The sequence below is a fragment of the Urocampus carinirostris genome, chromosome 6 (genome assembly GCF_059441175.1).
Source record: "Urocampus carinirostris isolate Australia breed hairy pipefish chromosome 6, RoL_Ucar_1.0, whole genome shotgun sequence".
NCBI lineage: Eukaryota > Metazoa > Chordata > Actinopteri > Syngnathiformes > Syngnathidae > Urocampus > Urocampus carinirostris.
The window spans coordinates 13,644,289-13,668,185 of NC_142354.1; the positions used below are offsets into that span (position 1 = coordinate 13,644,289).

At 39.6% G+C, this 23,897-nt stretch overlaps 1 long non-coding RNA gene across 3 annotated transcripts in view; it reads left to right on the forward strand.

Annotated features, from left to right (window-relative positions):
• Nucleotides 1–17,475: 17,475 nt before the first annotated feature.
• LOC148363873 (uncharacterized) overlaps nucleotides 17,476–23,897 on the forward strand; it is a 120,088-nt gene continuing 113,666 nt past the window's right edge. For all 3 annotated transcript variants that reach the window (XR_015850624.1, XR_015850622.1, XR_015850623.1), the window contains exon 1: nucleotides 17,476–17,670. This is a non-coding gene — a long non-coding RNA (uncharacterized LOC148363873). The remainder of the gene's footprint in view (nucleotides 17,671–23,897) is intronic.

The window sequence follows — 23,897 nt, forward strand, 5'->3', positions numbered from 1 at the left end:
AAGACGACAAGACCACGGAACATAATAAACATTAACCTGGTTCTAACTGATCTAAACATGAAAGGTAGACAATGTAGGATATATTGTAATTAAACTTAGTTCTAGCAGAATAAAACATTATCGTTAGAAGACACAAACTTTCTTACAAGTAGACAGAACAAGTGTGTCATGACGACTAGACCATGAAATATAATGTAGGCTCATTAGCTTGAACTGAAAAACAACATGAAAAAAAGGACAATGCGGGATATGTTGGAACACTAACAAACCTCTGAACAAAACAAGAAAAAAAGGATGCTGGGATCAGTCACACATGGAGAATGACATCATGTTCCAACACCAAGAAATATTCCCACACAGACCGAACAACAATGTGTGTGCCATGACGACGAGACCGTGAAATATAATGCTGGAACATAGCTGTAACTGAACAAAACATGTAAGTGATAAAAAGGAAATGTTGGAAAACTAATTATAACTGAATAACAAAAAAACAAAAAGGGGATGCAGAGAATATACTCAAGCGTAGAAAGAATGTCTACATAACTTTCCAACACCAACCATCTCTAACAGAACAAAACATAAAAGGAGCATACATTGAAGAAAATAAGTGTTTGAACACCCTGCTATTTTGCCTATTTCTCCCACGTAGAAATCATGCTGGGGTTTGAAATATTCACCATAAGTGCTTGTCTCCTGTGAGAGAGATGAACTAAAAAAAGCATGCATTGTGATTTCTGGATTTTTCTTTTTAGTTTATCTCTCACAGTGGACGTTGAAAATTTAAGACCCCTCCTTGATTTCTAAGTGGGACAAATGGCAAAATAGCCTGGTGTTTAAATACTTATTTTCTTCACTGTAAGCATTCCCAAACATGGACAGAACGACAAAAACGTCATCATGACAAGACTGTAAAAAACAATGCAGGCACACTTCTTCTCACTAAACAAAACATGAAAGGGATGATGCTGGTTATGTACCTATGCGTGGGTAGGATAATAACGACTGAACAAGTACGGCGAGGCCATGGAACAAAATGTTGGAACGCTAACTGGCTCTGATTCAAACATGAATAAGACAACGCAGCATATGTAGGAATACCATTTAGATGTAACAGACCAAAACATGAATGTTGCATGCCAGAAAGATCCCAAAACATGGACAGAACAACGAGAGTCATGACGGCGAGGCCGTGAAATATAATGCAGGCACACTAGTTGTAATTGAACAAAAACAAGGAAGAAAGACAATATAGTATACGGTGGAACAGTAACTTATTGAACCAAAACATAACAACACTAAATATGTTGGCACACTGGTTCGAACTGAATAAAACATGAAAGAATGATGATGCAGAACATATTTCCAAACTTTAACAAAACATGAATTTGTGGTTTAAAACATAGTTCAATTTAATCTAATCTCAATAGAATTCACGACCTCAGTGCATGTGCTTTGCTAATCACTGTGAGGAGCATAGCAACAATTAGCTAAACGCCGCTCCGTTAGCTTGCTACAAAATAATTCCAACCTCTTTGCATAATGGACAAACAGGGAATACCACATTACATTGACCGGACAGGTAGGTCAGAATATCGTTTATCCTCTTTATATCAGCGTAACAACTCAATGAATTAGCGTCTTGAGAAAGCGCTAATTGAGCTAGCAAAAGAGGTTAGCCCCCTCCTTGAGTGGGTCTCACCAATATACAGAAGATATTTTTTTTCGGCGTTGAGGGGAAAACATGGCGGAAAACGGCGCCGTCCTTGTTCCCGGCTGAGCCAACTCGCGAGGCCTCTCGTTTAACCCTACACTCGCTTTCCAAGCTCTCATTTTCCACATGATTAGCTTGCCACCTGTCCTCCGACCGGCCCTTGGCCTCCAGGTTTTCACGTAGTGTTTAGTGCCGGCAACGCTATTATTAAGGTTTTCGGGAAATGGCTGTGGAACTAGGCGAAATTGTTTCTATATGCTGTAAATTTTGAGAAAGGGATTTTTCAATAGCAAAAGTTTGTTGAGTTTCTCATACTTTGATGCTATTAGTCCATATAGCGACCCCTGGTGCAACAATTTGTAATTCTTTAATCTAATATTTGTTCAAATACTAAACAAAAAACACAAGTACTATCTCATAAATATTTTTAAACCACTTGTAGGTTTATAGTTTATAATTATTTTACACAACTTCAAGCTGTGATATTTAGCCGCCATCCTACTGCTGCGGAAGCCCGAATGACCATTTTTAAAAGCTAGCTTGTCCTGGCTGCTTACATTCCACAGAGCTCTGTATGTAATGGTCAACTCGTCCCATCATTCAGGCAACTGGCTTTTTCCCATTGTTTCCGTCTCCAGCCCTTAGCTACAAACTGCTATTGTTATTATTAGCTGCTCTTGCTTCGTCCATGCGTGTCACTTGCCTTTCACAGCCGGTCATGCAAGATAATCTTTAAATTTGATGATTCAGGCCTCTCACACTTTTTTCCGATGTTTCCTTCCCTAGCCACTCATTTTAGCCACTTGGCTGCAATAAATGGCTTGCTGCTAGTGGTCATTGATACTTTTAGCTGCTCTTTTTCGCCCTTCAATGTCACTCACCTCATGCAAGTGAACATCGCAATAGCCAAGTGGCTAACTCGAGTTAGCCACTTGGCTATTGTAAGCTGCTCCTTCTTCGTCTTTCAGTGTCACTCACCTTCCACAGCTGCTCATGCAAGCGAACATCACTGAGTTCCATGATTCAAGCATCTTAAAGCTTGTTTTCTACTGTTTGCTTTTCTAGCCACCCACTATGGCTTGCTGCGAGTGTTATTGTTAGCTGCTCTTTAGTCATCCATCAGTTTCACTCGCCGAATCCAGTGATTAAGGGATCTTTCGTTTTACCCACTATTTCCTTCTCTATCCACTCATGTTGGCCACTTGGCTGCAGGTTGTGGTTTGCCGCTTTCCGACATTGTTATTGTTGGCTGCTTCGTGTCCTTCAACATCATTTGTCTTTCAAAGCTAGTCATGCAAGCGAACGAGTCACATGCTTCATCCATCTCAAATTTTGACAGCTAGTCATTATTCAGCGACGTTTACTGAGTTTGTGATTCAGGCTTTTAATGCTTGTCATATTCTACTTTGTTTCTCACTGTTTCCTCCTTGAGCCATTCGCGTGGTTGAGTTCCATGATTCAGAATCGCGAGGCTTGACAAATTCTGCTTGCCTCTTGCAATCTTGTGAACCCCGTTACTGGTCTTCGTCACTCCTGTGGCCGAGGGAAATTTGATATGTACAGAACAACTTGAAAGCATTCCTGGGCATGTTTAATATATTGAGGCTATGCTGATACTCCAAATGGCTCAAGTACAGCTTCAGTTTGGGTGCACCTTTTGAAGCAGTCGGGTAAAAATACCAGGTGACTTGCAAATGTTTATGGTATTTTAGTTGCCTTTCCTCCTAGCTACTACAGTTAAAAACTAACACTAGCTACGTAAGGTTTCAGCCCCAACCAGGGTTTTAAAGGGACAGTGTGTAATATTAAGTGCCTCCTAGCAGTACTGACCAACTCTAGCGTGTAGCTCTTTTCAGCCGCTCCGGGTGTATCCAGCTTACTGGATCTGTTGTCGTTTACAGCTTACATGTCCTGTTTCTGGCTCATTTATCTTTGTAAAAGCATGACAGTATCGGAATAAGCATCTGAATTTGGTCTTCAGTGTTCCGTAGTGTGTCACCCTTCAGCTCTATTCTAAGGTACAACTTCTAGTACTGAAATATTACACACTTACATACTGTCTTACTAGTCCAAACCATTTTATATGTCTCAACAGTTCTACAGTGGGTCCATGGTCAAAGCAAAAAAAAAAAACAGTCTGTAAGTCCGTTGTCGAACGCACTGTTATAAATCCCTGTTTGCTAAGCTGTGTAGTTCTCTTTTGAATCAGCGGGAGGGGCTGTTGACTACCGAATGTGCACTCAGCTTTGCTGACTGCCATCAAAAGAGCGTCTCCTCAGACAATATCAGCAGTCTTAACGCATTAAGAATTCATACACTGAAAGCAACAGCTGGAAATACATTAACATGACAAGATTAGATGCATCAAGACACTGACAGTCTTCAACAGGATTTTTTTCTCATCAGATTCAACAGACGTTCTTGTTTGCATAATGGAAAAAAAAATACCAGATCTAGATGTGTCCGGATCGTACGGTGTTTGAAAGCAGTTTTGTTTCCTCCGACTACATTTTCCACTTGTTTGATATGGAGGAGAGATCCTGCCATACGTAGAAATAATCGTTTAAATAAATGAACAGTTACAATTATTTGCCATACAAATAAATAACCGCATAAATAAATCTTGTAATACCAAAATATATGACAAAAAAGGCTATGAGTTAATTTTTGTCATCCATTTTGTTGTGTACTGTATTTTATCGTGTATTACGTTATGTATTTTTCAAGTAATTGGTTGTGTATTTTGTCACAACAAAAATGACTGCGCGGGTCAAACCTTTCACCCATACCTGATTTGTTCATCACAGATCAACCAATAGATGAAAAGATCAGGCAACATGGTTGCCTCCTCATTTGAATAATAGACCCACAACAGTTGGCCCGCGGGCCGTAATTTGGACACCCCTGATATACACAATAAAATAGACTACAAAGACACGAAATTAAAAAAAAACACAACAAAATATGTGAATAAACGTACAAATACATGGCAAAATACATGATGAAAACCGCAAAATGAATGACTAAGTACAAATAAAATACACAACAAAATGCAGAATAATATGCACAATAAAAAACACTACAAAAACAGAATAATAAAAATATACACAACAAAATATATAACAAAATACTTGACATGACAAAATGCGTGAGAAAGCACATGACAAACGACATGACAAAATTAATGAAAAAAGAACACAAAATGTGTCACGAGACCGGACCAGATCGGAGGTAGGAGGCAGGAAGGATGAACTCAATCGCGTAACGACCAGTTACTTTTATTTAGCAAAATAAAAGTTGTCCAACACTCAGGGACAAAACAAAACAAAAACAGGCTTACAGGCAAACAGGAACTCAGACTAGGAATACTGTACTCACAAAACAGGCTTTTGCTCAAAACGGGCAAACACAGGTTCCCACAAGTCAAACACAACAGATTAATGCAGAACAGAAAACGCAATGAACCAGCACCCGGCAATACCCAAAACCCCCCTTAAGAAGCACACAGTAGCTCAGGAGGTAGAGCGCTCGTCTTGGGATCAAGGGATCCCAGTTCGAATCCCGACTCGTCCGTGTTACATGTCGAAGTGTCCTTGGGTAAGACACTGAACCCCTAATACCCCCAATAAGCAGGTTAGCGCCTTACATGGCAGCAAGGCCGCTATTGGGAAATGTGGAGCACATTGTAAAGCGCTTTGCGAAGTCATTGACTTGAAAAGCGCTATATAAATGCAGATCATTTCATTTCATTTCCTTTTCATTTCATTTTACACTCAAATTAGACGATCTACTACAGCTGGTGCCCAGGGGGGGTGGGGGGGGCGTCTGGTGTGTGGTCAGCCCGTCGCCACGGCGACCATGCTGGACATGACAAAATGAATGACATAGCACACGGAAAAATACATGATAAAATAAACCACAAAATAAATGTAAAAAAAAATCACAGTATCAATCAAGTATATGACATACACAACAAAACCCAAAGGAAAAATAAATGACAAAAATAAACCAAACATATGACAAAATACACAACAAAATACACACAATAACCAATGAAAAAAAAAGTCAAAGTACATGACTAAATATACAACAAAAAAACAAACAAATACCACTGACAAATTAAATGACAAAATCCACAACCAAATCCACAACAAATATATGACAAAAAAACGTCAAAATATATTCGACAAATAAACAACAAAATCCACGACAAAATAGATTAAAAAATATCCTACAAATTCAGTCATTTCCCTACTTACGGACGAGATTCCAAACGATTGTTTGTCAGTTGCATCAGTGCTATATTTTGTATGTTTAAGGTTTATATAAATATGTTTAAGGCTTGTATACGTAACCTGTATTGTTTTGTACTAAAAAGTAAACATTTAATAAGATAATATGCTCTATAAAGATAGATAAAGTTCAGTTAAACTTATTTTTGGAAGATGAGCGTCAAGAGGTCCTCCTCCATAATAAAAACTGGCCAAAAAAAAAGCGATCCAACCATTTTCGCAACCGCATCAATCTTTCTTATTCCACTTTCATTCTGAAATAAACTGAACTTGGGCGGCAGTAGCTCAGGAGGGAGAGCGCTCGTCTTGGGATCAAGGGATCCCAGTTCGAATCCCGGCTTTCCCTGTTACATGTCGAAGTGTCCTTGGGTAAGACACTGAACCCCTAATACCCCCAATAAGCAGGTTAGCGTCTTACATGGCTGCAATACAAGGCCGCTATTGGGAAATGTGAAGCACACTGTAAAGCGCTTTGGGAAGTCATTGACTTGAAAAGCGCCATATAAATGCAGATCATTTCATTTCATCATCCCCTCTCCTTTACACTTTACACCGACCATTTTGAATGGATGCACTAGATATTAAACAAAAAAAATGTCAAAGTTCTTAAAGCGCTAGAGATACAGTACACGTAGTATGTTTACACACAAACCAGGAAGTAGAAGGCAGATTTCTTCTTCGGTGTGGATGCTGGGTGAACTCTCACAGCCCCACCACTCACCGGTAGCAGCACGACAGTAATGTCCCGTAGTGTGAAAAAAGGTCCACACAATACGAAATCTAACGTACATCAATGTCTGGATATTTTTCGACATCCCGAAAAAAATGTTCGTATCTACCGTTTTTTGTAAGTCGAGTGGTCGTAAATGTAATTGTAAATGGTCTGCATTTACATAGCAAGTCAATAAGGACCTTCCAAAAGCGCTTTACAATGTGCTTCACACTTTTCCCTTTTACACACTAACCGATGGAAGCGTCAGCAACTACTTGCTACCGGGGGCATTAGGGATTCAGTGTCTTCCCCAAGGACACTTCGACATATAACAAGGAGGACCCGGTAATCGAACCTGAGACCCCAGGTTCTCGCTCGGTAGCTATGATCCCAAGACCAATGAAAACAAAATAAATGAAATAAATACACAAGAAAATATATGACAAAATATAAATACAGACAAAACCACTGACAAAATGCACAGCAGAATACACGACAAGATAAATGAAAAAAAAAAAGACCAAAAAAAGGACAAATATACAAGAAAATCAACAAACAACATCCAAAATAAAAGTAAAATACCAGGCAAGTATTTGTCCAAATAAATGACAGAATGCATAATGCATGTATACTTATCGATAAGGGATATTTATACATAATATATATGTACCTTTTTTTCCACACTATAAGGCGCACCTAAAAGCCTTTTTTTTTTTCAAAAGCTAACCATGCGCCTTATAATACAGTGCGCCTTATATATGGATCAATATTAGGTCGCAAAGTCTTGCAACTAAGGCAAGCAGCCGCCGACTAGATTTTCCCCCGACGAAGTAGTCCGCGGTGTATGCTGGGATTTATATACCGGCGTTTCATTTCCTAACCAATGTGTCAATCATCATTTGAATCAGTCACTATTGGCTAAAGTTTTTCGGAGATAAAGGGGGCGGATCCTTTTGATCATTTACAGGCTCCCATAGGCTAAAGGGGCGAAACAAAGCCTGCAATTGGCCGAAAAAGATGAATGTGAATCACACGTTGGGTTGCACTACGGCATAGAGAAAACATGTTTTACTATTCGGTATTTGTAAATATTTTACTATCCTGGATTTACTACACTCTAGGTTGTAAGAAGACCAGGTTACGTATCATTATTGAACGTGATGGCTGCAAGAGAACTTAGGTGAGCTATGCGGCTTTATATTTTCCCGGTATCTTGTTTTAGAACGATCTTGATGTTTCTGTGATGAGTCTATTTTTAAACTAAATTCAATTCAAAGTGTTTATTGTCATATGCACAGTAAAGAACCCCGTTTCCCTGCACAATAAAATACTTACTTTGCTGTCCACACAGTTGCCAGCAAAAAATAAAACGGAAACAAAGAAATGTTTGGCATTTCTTTAATCCCAAGACTTTAACCTTCCGAATGATATTTGGAACAATGCATTTGAGTGATTGGTGACATCGTACAGACACTGTTTCCGTACATGTCTGAGACACGTATTTGCTTCTTTGCAAGCTTTCGGAATGTTAAGGGGATAATAAGTTTGACTGAACCAACTGACTGTTTTGTAGACATTCCCATTGTAGCGCCTTATAATCCGGTGCGCCTTGTGTATGGAAAATATAGGACCAAAAACCATTTTTTGGGGGTGCGCCCTATATCCCGGTGCGCCTTATAGTGCGGAAAATACGGTATACATAATATACATATGTATATAATATATAATATTATTTATATATATATATATATATATATATATATATATATATATATATATATATATATATATATATATATATATATATATATATACATTATACATGTGTGGATATTCATTTCTACATGTATTTCAACATATGTATTTCAACATATCAGTCCTCCTTGCCGGCTTGCATAATGAATCATTTCTGTGGTTTAACTTCGACGTGTCCGCATTGCATCCCATGTTCGGAAGCCATTTTCTTCCCCTTCTTCTCCTGCGAATACGTTTTCCACCTGTTTGAAGCCGCTGTGGGATACACGATGGCGACGCGTGACACGCCGCGTTATCCTTTGGCGACGATGCACGGCGCGGTGGCGTTGCGGTCTCCGCCAGAGCAGAGGATCGCTTCTGACCGTGTTGGCTGCACTTGTGACGTCGGTAGCTTCGGACAGTGCAGAGCGGGACGGAGGTCACCGTGTTAAAAAAAAAAGAAAAAGGAAAAAAAAATCCTCCATCTAAAACGATGACAGCCTTCAGTGTCCGTGTTCATTTTTACACCTGCATGAGTCGACATTATGAGCCAATGAAATTTCATTAGAACATTTGGTGCTCACTGAGTGATTTTTATGAATGTGGGATGAAGTTACTTTTGCTTTGCCTTTAAAAGGAAGTTTGCTTGGATAAGAAGTCGGCCTGCGGCATATTGTGTGAAAATTGTGAACTACTGTACGCCCCCGGGATACCGCGTCCCCCCCTTTTTGTACAAAAAATAAGTAAAAATACAGAGCCAACTAGGCGCAGTGCTCGGTCAGTAGAAACATAAACCAATTATTAGGCAAATGTCATAGATATAATAAAATTAACATTTTTCCCTTTAAACGGGCTCATTCGCAGAAGTAAAACAGTAGATAAAACATATATGTATATTTTGTGAAGTACATACATCGATCAACTGCAAAGTCTGTCATAAAAGTACTTAACGATTCTCAACAGTTTGAAATAGAAGGGTTTTAACAACGAATGTTTGTCGTTTTTCGAATATTTAAAATCTTTTGTTTTCAGACTGCATGCATTTTAGACACAGTCTGGCATAACGCCTAAGCTAAAATATACGTGTATAAAAACTACAATGCATTTCATGAAAACGTATTGGCTTGAAGGCTACATGAATTTTAGGTAGGCGCAGTTAATGTTGACGCCGACATGTTCATATTGCCGCTCCAGACAGAGATGCTATTGTCTATTACGCTTGAGCGACTCTCAGCAGAGATTATTCATGTAGAGATGCCTCTCTCTTGGAGAAACATGTCTGGAGTCAAGAGTTGACAATTAAACTCATTGTGGACTATTTATATTATCAATTTTTTTCGACAACATGGACTAATTGTTGCAGCCCTATTTGTAACAATGCAATTCCATTTACACCACCATATTTTCCGGTATATTATTCATTTATATATATTTGAGACCCCTCACGACCTTGTGCTTCGGTTATCGCTGGTTCATTCCCTCACTGATGTTGAATTGATATTCTCTTTATGGTCATTGATATAATTGTATCCTGCATTGTGTTCTGTTAGGACAGCGGAGACAGATTAGGGAGGGCAATCTGTGTTGGGTAGGTGGGACTGTTCGCAAGTGTGATAGGCTGATGTATGCTGTCAGTCAAACAGTGGGTGAGCGCTGCCTCCGTAAACAGACGTGGAAGCATCGCTACCGCTATCTTTTAGTTACTCGTTACACTGAAACAAAATCAATTATTTGATTCATCAATGAAATCGGACTTTGCGGAATGTCAAAACAGTGCAAAAAAATGGTGATCACCAGTGGGTGCTCGCTGGATTGTTATCGGGCTCCATACGTGACTGCAGGATTGTCTGTGAGAAGGCAAGAGTGGTGCTGCTGGTCCGACCTACTGTTAACGGCTAGGCTAACAAATCTCACCTCACTGCTGCGGAGCCTGTATCTTGACAATGCCTGGCTCGTTAGCTATGAAACAGATGACCTGGAGCTACAATTTGTGGGAAACTGCTGGATTTGACAGTTTCATTTAATCATCGAGGAGATCTAGCTTAATCCAAGGACAGCCAATGCTAGTGTGCAGCTAGCCGGCCGCTCTCTACATTGCTTTCTTTCACTGACGTCATCCCGAAGTTATTTGAACTCTTTGGGGGCTTTTATAAAGGTGTGATGCTACATAGCGTTTTTTCACTTTTTGTGGGTGGTTCTGGTCCCCATAAACCTCTAAAACCAAGGGAACACTGTACACCAATTTTGACCTTGACTTTCCACAGAATCCCAGGGGACTACTGTATAAAACCCCTTGACAGTCTCCCAATGTGCCCTTTGCTAGCGTAGGTCCACAGTTAAGCGCGGGGAAGGCCTCTGTCACGGCAGTGGGCAACCCAGCCAGTCAGAAGTCATTACACCCGCTATTAACTCCTGCTCGGCTTCATTAGGCATGCAAATTGAGGAGGGACAAAGACCTGAAAAACTTTACTCAGTCTGACGCACTCCTCGCCCCCCCTTCGCCCTCTCACGTTCCCTTCGAGACAAAACTCCAATCTGTGCTCAATTATGCCTGAATTTGTATTGAATAGAGGGAACTACTGTAAGAGTTCTACAGAATGATTTAGATTTGACAATATGACCTTAAGGACCAAAAAGTACTCAGAAGAAAATGCTTGAAGTAAAGACGCTCCCCTACTTACGACCATTCGACGGTACATACGAACATTTTTCGGGATGTTGAAAACTATCCAGACATTGCTGTAAGTTAGATTTTGTATTGTGTGGCGCTGTGAGTGAAAAAAAAATCCGCTTCCTCCTCCTAGTTCGCGTGTAAACATTCTATACCGTATTTCCAGCGCCCTAAGAACTTTGACATTTTTATCATTTAATATCTCGTGCATCCATTCAATATGGATGTTGTAAAGTGTAACAAAGAGGTGAACTGTTTCATTTGAAATGAAAGTGGAATAAGAAAGCTTGATGTGGTTGAGAAAATAGTTCACCTTTTTTTTGGCCACTCTTTACCACGGAGGTGGAAGTCGCCCAACTCTTAAAGCTCATCTTCCAAAAGCAAGTTAAACTTAACTTTATTTATCTTTAGAGAGCATATTATTTAATGAAATGTTTATTTTCCCTGTCGGGGGCGGCAGTAGCTCAGAAGGTAGAGCGCTCGTCTTGGGATCAAGGGATCCCAGTTCGAATCCCGGCTTGTCCGTGTTACATGTTGAAGTGTCCTTGGGTAAGACACTGAACCCCTAGTACCCCCAATAAGCAGGTTAGCGTCTTACATGGCTGCAATACAAGGCCGCTATTGGGAAATGTGAAGCACACTGTAAAGCGCTTTGAGAAGTCATTGACTTGAAAAGCGCTATATAAATGCAGATCATTTAATTTAATTTCATTTTTAGTACAAAACAATACAGATTACTTTTACAAACCTTAAACATACTTATATAAACCTTAAACATACACTCCATACAAAATATAGCACTGAGCATCTTACCAACAAATTAACCTTACGCTGCCCTATAAGTATTATCCAAGAATAATGCTCATTTGATTTGTTTTTTACCTCATTGTATTATTTATTATAATTGTCAAAATATTACATCTGCCTGATGTAGTTTCCCCTCTTTCCGTTTACATTTGCATATTACAGTGGTACCTCTAATTGCAAAGGTCTCGACATACGAAAGTTTCAGGTTACAAGGTACCTGAACGGGAAAATATGTCATCGAGTTACGAGGTCAAAAATACAGTACTGCTATTCGACGCTCTCAGTTTCCTGAACAATAGACAGTGAAAGTGCACCCCCTATGGCACTGTTCACTAACTGCTCTACATCAACAAACTGGCTATCGCTTCAAATCTGCCTGGCAACCAGTGCACATGCTTACTCCCAGCATGCTCTTTGTTGCACCATTATTGTTCCGAGTTTTACAGACGAGGAGGAGGAGCATTTCCGGAAACACGCAGCCATCATTGAATCAGCCCAAATTGAAGACATTTTACCAAAATTCTATGAAATTGCGGAATTTGTGGGAAGGAATCACCCCAAAAAAGTGTTGAAAAGTCAGGCTATCGCTACATCTTCCTCACGCATTTCCGACAGATTGTCAAAAGCTGGGATAAATCAGACGTCATTGGATCAGTTTTTCAAGAAAGGGGCGGGCAAAAAAACACTGCTCAGGATCAGTAAACAAAGAAGCCAGTAAAAAGTTAAATTCATATTTGTATTAATCGAATGAATGAAAACTTTATTCGAACATAAAATAAAATAAAAACAGAACAAAATCAATAACTGAACAACAAAATAATATTACATAATATGTTCGTCAAGGGGTAGTCAGAAGCAAATGCTTATATTCCCTACCCCTTCATCTTCCCTATCAACTACACCAATGATATAACAATAATAGTAATCATATTAATAATAACAGTTATGATATAACAACAGCAACAATAACACAAAGTTAATCATAGTTCTAGACCCACTCGTAACACCCGATTTTCTTCATCTCTGTATTCCGCCAGGAATGGTTTTTTTGTATTTAAATTTGAACAAGTGAATAGTTGGACATTGTTTGAAATCCGCTTCCTCTTCCTCGTTTGTGTGTAAACCTTTTTTTACTGACTTTGTCTATACAATCTCCAGAACTTTGGCATTTTAATTGTTTAATATCTCGTGCATCCATTCAATATGGTTGGTGTAAAGTGTAAAGAAAAGGTGAGCCATTCTATTTGAAATGAAATCGGAATAAGGAAGATTGATGCGGTTGAGAATATGGTTGGATTGCTTTTTTCTTTCAAAAGTAAGTTAAATAAAGTTGAGTTTATCTTTTAACGGGCATATTATTTGATGAAATGTTTATTTTTAGTACAAAACAATACAGGTTATATCTAATATATAATCACTGGCAGGTAAACGAGGCTATTGTGTATTCAGCACCTATTAGTTATAAAAAATGTTTTTTCATAAAAAAAAAAACTATTTATTTGAATAGTCAGCAAAATACATGAAATACCATATAGACCTTCATTGTTTTTAAATTTCTCGGATGTTGAGAAATATGCACTTAGTTAATGTAACGTGAGCCTCATCTGATAGGAGTTGACATATTGTCCACCATATTGCTGCTAAGGGTACTGGAAAAAAGAGGGAAGAGAGAATATAATAATAATAATAATAATAATAATTTCCTTGTATTGTCATTCTGTGTAACAATGTACACAGAACGAAATGTCGATTGCACCCGACCCGTTGTAGCGAGCCGATGCAGCCGCAGCCAACAGAGGGCGCCGCCGACCACTTTTTAAGTCTTAGGAATGACTCGGCCGGGGCGCGAACCACCGACCTCCCAGTCAATATGTTGCATTTGATAATTTTGAGTCATTATAGTTCGTATTCTCCCTTGTGTTTTGTAGCACCAGTTTTTGGTTGCACGTTACATTACAGCAACATCTCTTGGAAAAATAATACACACTTTCCCTTTAAGTTTCTAGCTAAGATGGTTATATTTCGGATATCATATTTTTCTTCGAGAGCTATCGAGGATTTCGTATAGCGTAAACAGAAGAATACTCGGAACTTAGGAATTGGCCCAAGTTTGACAGTCCAGACAGCGATCCCCTCCTCAACCCCCGAACCCCTTTCACAGCTGTCTGGCGCCTTCTTTTTCATCCCTGGAGCTGATGTGTTTTGCAGCATTTTTGGCGCGTCTCACAGAGAATTCAAGTTGGCAGCGATGCCCACACCGGCCACGCTGTGCCAACGTTCCTGCAATCGTTGACCGAAAGACACGCACACATTCACGTACGGTGCTCACGGCTACAGATGTAGACTGGACCAGCTCATCTCCGCCAGGTGTTGCTTTATAGCCGTGTCACTTTGAGGCTGACTCCATCTGCCACGCTCGGCGGGGGGGAAAAAACGAGGAAACGCTTTCTTCTCTCTCATGTAGAAAAACAGAGACGTGTACATGTTGTACATGTGCAATGTTGGCCACATCGGAAAATAATTCGATTGGAATAGGAAAATGTGGCATTCACTAACTGGAGCATTTAATGTACCACAGGTGCTACTTATCTTCATGTCCCTTTGAATTACATGAAAGATAGTACAGTGTTCCCCCAATTTCACGGTAAATCTATTCTTTAATCAAAAAGGTTTTACAGCTGCTTGAAATCCTGGAAAATGCTTGAATTTTAATGTTTTGTCTTCAAGGCTTGAACGTTGTTTGAATTTTGGGTGAAGTGCTTGTAAATACTTGAAGTTGTTGCCATTGTTCTCATCAAGTCTGCTTAAAAATGACGCTGACACTGCTTTCTGGTGGCTTTTCCTTGCCATAGCATTTATTCTTTATTTGTGATTGACTGCACCTGGCATTAGTTTGAATAGCATTTTCCTATGAAGCATCTACAGGTTGCTACACCTAAACAGGGCACTATGAAATGTGTATTCGTGCAAGGATCACGTATCATTTATTTAGTTATGGGCTATGCAAAAAAACTATGGTAGAATTTCCAAGTGGTAAATTGTAATGGGAAGAACTTCCTGCAACTGAAAATGTAAGCTACCTACTGTATGACAGTTATATACCCAACATCTATATGGGGAGAGATTTTTCTCCAAAATATTTATACACGTATTGTTCAGATCCACAAATATATTTGCGATTCACACAAGATTAAAAATCACATGAGTAAATTGAATATATATATGTATATATATATATATATATATATATATATATATATATATATATATATATATATATATATATATGGATCGGTCTTAAGGGCCGTTTTATGTGCTGGGAGGTACCAACTGCTCTTTGAAAGACAGTATGGTTGCAACCGGCCAACAGCGAGCGTGAATACATTCCACCGGACCAACTAGACGTGGTCAGCATTGGACGACGAGGTATCCCACTTCTGAGGCAGACCCTCTCCAACCAACCAGTGAGTTTTGATTCACTGGTCCTCTTTATTACAAGATTACAGCCAAACAGGAGGGTCCTGACTGACTTTAGGGAACCTACACTCCTAGCCCACCGTCAGGAAGCCTCAATGAGTGTTTAATGTTGACTACCAGGTGTGCCACAACCATTCATGACATCCAACACTTATTATTAGGCCTGTCCAAAAGCCATCTTTAAAACTACTGCCACACAGGAAGTACGACCTGGCCAAATGCAACCTTGCCCTTTCACCGCAGACCGACCACACCCCCGCCCGCCACTACCAGGTAAGACAGATGGAGCAACCTTTAAATACGGGATATCTCAAAATATTAGGGTTGGGACAAACAAATCGATTCATGTTTACATCGTGATTTTCTTTTCGGGGATTTTTAAGATTGACGTTTGTCATTGGAATCGTTTTTTGTGACATCATATCCGGGACGTAAAAAATGCTGAAAAAGCAAACTGAAGTGAACAGTGGAGGAAGAACATGCGTTCTCCACTGCTGGGGACATTGTTACACCTCAGTGGGACACCCTAACGGCAGAGCATGTTGATCAGTTCTAGATTTTGCACAACCACCTTGATACTCCTAATCACAAGCTCAATTAACAGAAGTAGATAAAAGTAACAGTAGCCCTTTTACCTGCTTGTACCAAAAAGTGCTGTAGGTTTTGTTAATTGGTGTTAATCTGCAATCCAGGTTCTGTAAAAACTGAATTTCACACATTTAAATTTCAAAGCTCACAGTTCAGCTGCCTTCTTTCAGACAGTTTTTGAACAAATGTTGTATTTTATTACCCTAAAGCATCACCCAGGACAGCAATGCTGCAGCACAGTGTTCTTTTGTAAGCTGTTTTTTATTTTATTCTATAATCTTACAGTTTTTACTGTAAATAGGATACCTAACACCACCACAAGCCAACTACTTGCCATCGGGGCATTAGGGGTTCAGTGTCTTGCCCAAGGACACTTCGACATAACACGGAGGAGCCGGGAATCAAACCTGCGACTTCCTGATCCCAAGATGAGCGCTCTACCTCCTGAGCTAATGACGCCCCCAAGTCAAGTCAAGTCAACGTCAGATTCTGGACTGACTGACTCAGGTTAATGCGCATCACGGTTTATTGTTTCAGAAGTGTACGATTTAATTTGCTTGTTTTTAGGAAAGAAAATTAAATCGCGATCATCAATTATATAGAATCTTAGTCATATTTTAATCACAATTATCAGGAATATTGATATTAATGGAATCTGCACCTTATGATTGTGATAAAAACAAATCGTGACATAAGCATATTGCCCCACCTCTTAGAACTGGGAAAGCAGTGATACTTTGGTCTGACGAGTAGAACCTGGTTAGAACTTTAGTTGCGGTTTAATAGAGATTTGGTTAAACATTTGTAGACATGCAGATAAATGTTAACGAGTGCTTTGGAAGAACTTTGGTAGAGCATCTGTTGAACTTTGGTCGAACATCTGTAGAACTTTGGTATTTTGTCAGGTAGGTCCAAGAGCGATGAAGGTCTCTGTCTCAATTGACGTGAGCAGCAGTGCTAGAAAAGCCTGAAATGAAGACAGAGGTGAAGGTCCTTTGCTGAGGAATCTGGCTCCAGTTCTAGTCCTCCTCCATGGACTCCCCTCCCACGGTGCCTTTGCTGTTGGGTTTACATCCTTGTAATCTGAATACTTACAAATGGCATGTATGAGGGGTCATTCGAAGCCCAAGAAACAAACATTGGTTTGAGAATTTGTGAAGTGAAGTAGTAATTCCGCAAAGTGCGTAAATATCCTTGTAACCTTTTCATAGATGAAAATCTGCACAGACGACTGGAAGGGGGAATAGTGCATGCCGATTCTTGTTTCACTTTGCCATCCAACGTATCTTTCAGCACGTCAATGTTCTGTGCAAACTTGATACCTTTCTTCGCCTGCATTACAGGTTTTTTGGCGCCCCCACATTATTGCTTTGCCTCCCTCTCCAGCAGCTTCTAGCATGGCCGCTAGATGAATAGCGTGCTGTCAGTCGGCCTGCTCTTCAGAGGGCTGGCGCTCTGTATGAGGAAAGTGCCAGTCATTAACAGGACGGGGAGGAGGGAGGGCGGCAGGATGAAAAATGAGTTCATTTACGGCTGAGTCCTGTGAGCTGCAGAACGTCAGCAACAAGGCAGCCCCAACACCTTCTTCCTCCCACCGCTTTCCTGTGGCGGGGGGGAGGAGATAGAAGTTTCTCTGCAGATTTTCTATAACTGAGAAAAAGTACAACCCTTTCAGGTAATTTGTGTGTGTACGTGGTTCAGTGTAAATCATGGGTGAGGATTGTAGATTGTGATCACAGCTTTATTGAGTTTGAAACTGTAAACCTTAATGTATTCGTTTTAGGCTGGGTTGACATTTTGTTGCTTTCTGTTGACTGAGATGGTCATTTGTTCAGAGGGTTAAGAGATCACAACTTTCATATTTTCTGACTTTGGGGCCCTTTTAACTCATTCAATGTCAGACGCTTCTCTCAAATGGAAAAAAAAAGCTTTTTTGGCCATTTTGAATCATTTTTGAAGGCCTACATAAAATTTAGTTCTGTAGCTATACAGGCATAGGATACGCCAAAAGAAAGCTTTAACCCTCATCTTTCATTTAAAACAAGAATGCTATTCTAGCTTTTACCAATGTCTAGCAAACAGTCTGACATTTCTTGACAAATTTCGGAGAGAAAACTGCTTTTTGTGTCAGAATGCATTTCAAGCAGAACTTTTCACTTTGATGATTTTGTTTTCGTTTGTGATACCTCTAATAACGAAACAATGCTTTCCATAAACACCAGGGCACTTTGCTTGCAAAAAAACAACATTTTATTGCAAGAATACTGAACTTATGCATGAATGATAAGCTTGGAAATATCTTTTAAAAGCCGGAAGTTTCCAATGAGGTGATCACACTATTTCGGTCACCCTGGTGCTCGCATTCCTGCCGACATGCACAACTCCACTTGCTAGATGGCTAGCTAAGAGTAAATAGCCAGATAGAAAGTTTAAAACAATTTAATAAATAGCTAGAAAGGAGGCCAACATTTTGCTTGATAACTATAAAAAGAGTTAGATACCATGAAAAGATTGTCAAAAGCTAGCTAGATAGCTTGCTAAATATCTAAAAAGTAGCTTGATAGTTAGCTATAAAGTACAGGTGAAAAAAAATAAAAGAGAGCTAGATAACTAGGTGAAAGAGTAGAAAGCCAGCTAAATAGACTGATAGAAAGTTAAAAGCAAGCTGGTTAGATAGGAAGCCAAAATTTAGCTTGAAGACTGGCAAAAAAGATGAAATGTTCGCTAGATAGAATGCAAAAATCTCAAATTTAGCTAGCTAGATAGCTGGCTAAATACTTTTTTTATAAGGTAGGAAGATAGCTAGCCAAAAAACTAAAAAGTTTGCCAGATAGCTAGCTGAAAATAACTGCATATTGGCTCCTTCGGTTTATAAAACCCAATAATTGGAATTTAGTTTGTTGTTTTTCCTGTAAAAAAACTAAATTAATAAAAAGATGAATGGATAAATGTGTTTAATGTTGAATCGATTCACATTTTACTACTTAATTAATTGCTTAGAATAATTATCAATACTTGTCAATGAACTGGAATTGAATTTTTGAAATGTCAACTTACCACTATTACTATGTTGTTACTATGTTATTAAGTGGTTAATTATGAAAACATAGGGTTTAATAGACCCAATCAACAAATAAAGAAAATCCTTTTACGAGAAAATCAAAATGACCCAGAACTAGTGGTCTGCGGGCAGCTCAACTGTCCTCAGGGGGCACCCTGGACCACGTTACAGACTACTGCATGTGCAAAAATGAAATCAATTGGCTATTTTTTCTCTCTGGCCCCAACCAACTACGACTCAAAAAGTTTGGGGACCCCTCTTCTAATGGATGTTCGAAATATTTTCCCGTGTCAGCAGCTATCGGAAAATTGTCTTCTTTCCGATAAGCTTGCCCCCCGTAGAGCTTGTCCCCAACACTGATTCCCCAAAATTTCACCACCCCCCATCAAGCAACCCTCAAATTTACACCGACCACAGTGAGCTCCGAGCGTTTTCCGCCCGTCCTCATCTTTTGCGCCCGTCTCTTTAATCACTGTTATTTCCCGCAGGCAAGTGAAGGCAACAATGTTTATTGTGTTAGGGCGACGCTGTCACGGTTTGCGCCAAACGCTGGCCGTTTGTCACTGTCGCCTCGGCATATGAGAGGAAGGTTGGGCCGGTCGTAAAGCCGAGACTTTGGAAGGCGCGATTATGCCCGGCCCTTCTCTCGAGTGCTTAACCGCGACCGGCGTACAGTAAACACGAGTGATGGATGCAGATGTCTCGTCGCTGAGAGTTTGGCCACGGGCGGAAATAAACGCGTAGGAAAACTCGCAGGGGTACAAGCGCCAAAACAGGCCGACGAGTTTTATGGGAGGCGCTCTTTCAACTCTAGGGAGGGCAGACGTTTTTCTAAATTATTTACGAGCGGCGCCTCGCTAATACGCTCAACAGATAAGGGACAATAGCTCTGAACCGGAATTAATTACGACAACAGAGTGCACTGAATAACTATGCTAACATGCTGATCGGTGCAGATTACTTTTTACAAATTCTTCTTCCATTGGCACGTAAAGCTTCGACTTGCATATTTTTCCCGGTTATAATTCCCGACAACGGAGTTGAGATCGCACTAGGCTGCAAATTCACAATTAGTTAGAAATAAACATACGTGATAAGGATCAACCGATGTGGGTTTTTCAGAGCCGATACCTAAACCCATTATGAGAATTAAGAGGAGTCCGATAACCGATATTTAAAGCCGATATTTATTGGCTGTGAAAGCTTAAAAATTGGCGTAAGGAATTTTGAATAATGCAAAAAAAAAAAAGAATATTTCTAAGAAAATATATAGCTCTCCGAAACCCTTTACAGTAAATACATTAGAATTTCAACATGACTAACATGACTAATCTTTCTCTTAGACCAAAAATCTTACAGTGCAGGAAATATAATTAGGCTTAGCAGCAATTCGTATAAAGGTACATCAAATTGAAATAGTTCAGCGATCTTCTTTACGATACAACAAGCAAGGCATGGATTTCTCAGGCCTGGCAGTATCTCTTTATCAAAGTTGAATACAAATCGACGTCCAACAGCTTTATAAGGAAATAGTATATGAAACGAATTTAAATACAATTTTCACAGAAACATGAGTGTAAAATTATTAAGAAATTGACATTTAAACTAAAACTGCAGAGTTGAAAAGGGTGCACACTCCTGTTTCAAAACCAGATTGACAAACTAATGTTATGATAATAGCTAATCACTTGGCTTTCCTTTTAGCGGGCCATTTTTTTCCCAAACGTATGTTAATAAAAAAGCTTGATGCGGTTCAGAAAATGGTCGGAACGCTTTTTTCGGCCACTTTTTACCACAGAGGAGGACTTCTTGAAGTCCATCTTCCAAAAGTAAGTTAAACTCAACTTTATTTATCTGTATAGAGCATATTTTTTACGTTTTTTTAATTTTATTTTCTAGTACAGAACAATACAGGTTAGGTATATAAACCTTAAACATATAATACAACTTACGAACGGTCGTCCAGAAGCTCGTTCGTAAGTAGGGCAGCGCAAGTATTATCCAAGAATAATGCTCATTTGATATATGTTTTTACCTCATTTTATCATTTATTGTATTTGACAAAACAATTACAATTTGGTTTAGACACATGGACAGAATGGGTGAGGAGCAAATGTTGAAGTGGATCTAAAGAGCAGAAGTAAATGGAAGGAGACCAAGAGAAAGGCCGTGATTGACGCGGATGAATAGTGTTATGAGTGCACTGCAGGAAAGAGGTCTAAAATAGTCAAAGCTAGAGCTTTTGTTGGTGATAGGAATGAGTGGAGAGGTGTTGTAAAAGGATAGGGGATGTCTAGACGTGTTCTAAGGGATGGGCAGGGCACCTGTATGATGCAGCAGGGGTAAACCAGTGAAAGCTGTCGAGCCCTGCTGTTGAACAGAAGAGTGTGTTGTGTCACCCTCACCCGAGTGACACGGCTGCTTTCTTGTGTCTTGTTTCATCTGGAGTGACGAAAGCATGACCAACTTTGGTGCCGAGCTGCTGAACTTGTTTGGGTGTTTTGGCATTTGGGTTGGCCATAGTCCAAAAATGTTTGTGTGTGTTTTTTGCTACTTTTTCCCCTTTTTTATTTTCTTTGTTTTTGTATGTGTTTGTCTTGCTGTCGGTCACCCCTCTCAAAGGATATGACCAGATAGATAGATAGATAGCCAAAACAATACATCTGCCTGATGTTGTTTCCCCTCTCTCAGTTAGCATCTGCATACTACAGTGGTACCTCTAATTACAAAGGTCTCTACATACGGAAGTTTCAGGTTACAAGGTATCTGAACGGGAAAATATGGCTCCTAGCATTGTGAAATTGGCCGCTAACCGCTATTGCTAGGGTCCTTGCCTTAATGCCTAATGTCTAACCGTCTGGAATATTGTTAAAGAAGAACTATTGGAAACCATTTATTAAACTGGTTTATTAGTTGTTTGAATAGATTTTTAAGAAATTGTAGTGAAAAAAAAATATTCGATATCTTTGCCATACTGCCCAGCCCTATTTGCAGCACTGAGGCCAATGGCATTGTTTTCGTTTGTATTTTTCATGTATTAGTCTTTCTGAAAGATACATTACCAAAATAGCAAACAATGTAAAAAAGAGGCGGACAGTACAGAAAATATGGTAAATAAAAAGTAAACATGTCCATTATTCCACTTACACGGATTGACTCCATCTCCGACATTAGCATTAGCCGTTAAATTACACTCTGGTTGTGTAGCACTGTGTCTGTTCAAAGATAAACTGTCCAAACAAGTAAAATAAATATTTGCAATTATCCTAGCATGCAGTTTTTTCATGCGTACCGCGTACAGTGTAAATAAACCTTCATAAACCCTTTGGAGGTGCAGCAAGACAAATAAGTAGTATCTTCCGGCTGTATTTGCGGTGAACTGTCGCTGACCCGACGCTCCCTACCACCTTCCAGGCGAGAGAATAAAGCCGATTTCTCACCGGGGAGCCATATAATGTGGCATCGTTATTTATTTTTTGCCCTAGTCTTCGACTTAACCTTTTGCCGTTTTGCCTCTGACTGCTGAACGTTGCTTGACGACAAGATTAGACACACGTGAACTCTTTCGTGACCTCGCCTAATTACACACAAAGGGAATACACACGTACAAGCTGATTCATGACTTTGTTTTTCCACGCCGGCGATATAATTGGAATTATTAATATGAATGAAAATGCACCGGATGGGGATTTAGATCAGGACAGGTGCGACAACATACTCCACGGTTGCTTGACATTTTTGTAAATACTCAAGGATTGAAGTGCTTGTGATTACCTGATATTGTTGCCATGTTTTTCAACAAAGCAGCTTAATAATTATGCCGACACTGCTCTCTGATCTCTCGAGTTTGCGGTTTCATATCATCTATCTTTGTGGTTAACGGCAGTTGGCATTCGTTTGTATGGCTTCGGCGTATTAAACGTAATGGACCCCTACGGTCGTGCCCAAGTGGACAGGTGCATGTCACACCTAAACAGGGGACTTGAAATGCAAGATTACATATCAATTATGGACATTTATTATTGGCCATGCAAAATATTAAGGTATTGTTTCCCAATGGTAAATTGTAATGGGAAGAACTTCCTGCAACTGAAAATGTGAGCTACAATTTTTTGTCTTTTTAACCTAAAACCTATATGGGGAGAAATTTGTCTCATATTTACCGACCTATTTTTCAGATCCACAAACATATTCGCGATTTTCTCTATAACTAGTACAGATGCTCCTCTACTTACGACCATACTTACGACTTGCGTAAAACGGTACATACGAACATTTTTTCCGGGATAAACATTGTTGCCTTCACTTGCCTGCGGACATATCCGGACATTGCTGTAAGTTATATTTTTATCGTGCACAAGTACAGGACATTACTGTAGTGCTTCTTTCCGCTGCTACCGGTGAGTGTTGGCGCTGTGAGAGCTCACCCAGCATCCCCCCTCTTCCTACTATACTGTATCTCCAGAACTTTGGCATTTTTATTGTTTAATATCTCGTGAATCCATTCGATATGGTTGCTGTAAAGTGGAAAGAAGAGGCGAGCCGTTTCTTTTGAAATGCAAGTGGGATAAGAAAGCTCGATGCGGTTGAGAAAATGGTTGGATCGCTCTTTTTTCGTCCACTCTCTAAACGGAGGAGGACCTCTTGAAGCACATCTTCCAAAAGTAAGTTAAACTATTTTTATAGAGCAAATTATTATATGAAGGTATATTTTCTAGTACAAAACAATACAGGTTACATATACAAGCCTTAAACATATTTATATAAACCTTAAACATATAAAATATATCACTGAAGCAACTTACGAACAAATTCAACTTACGAACGATCGTCCGGAACTG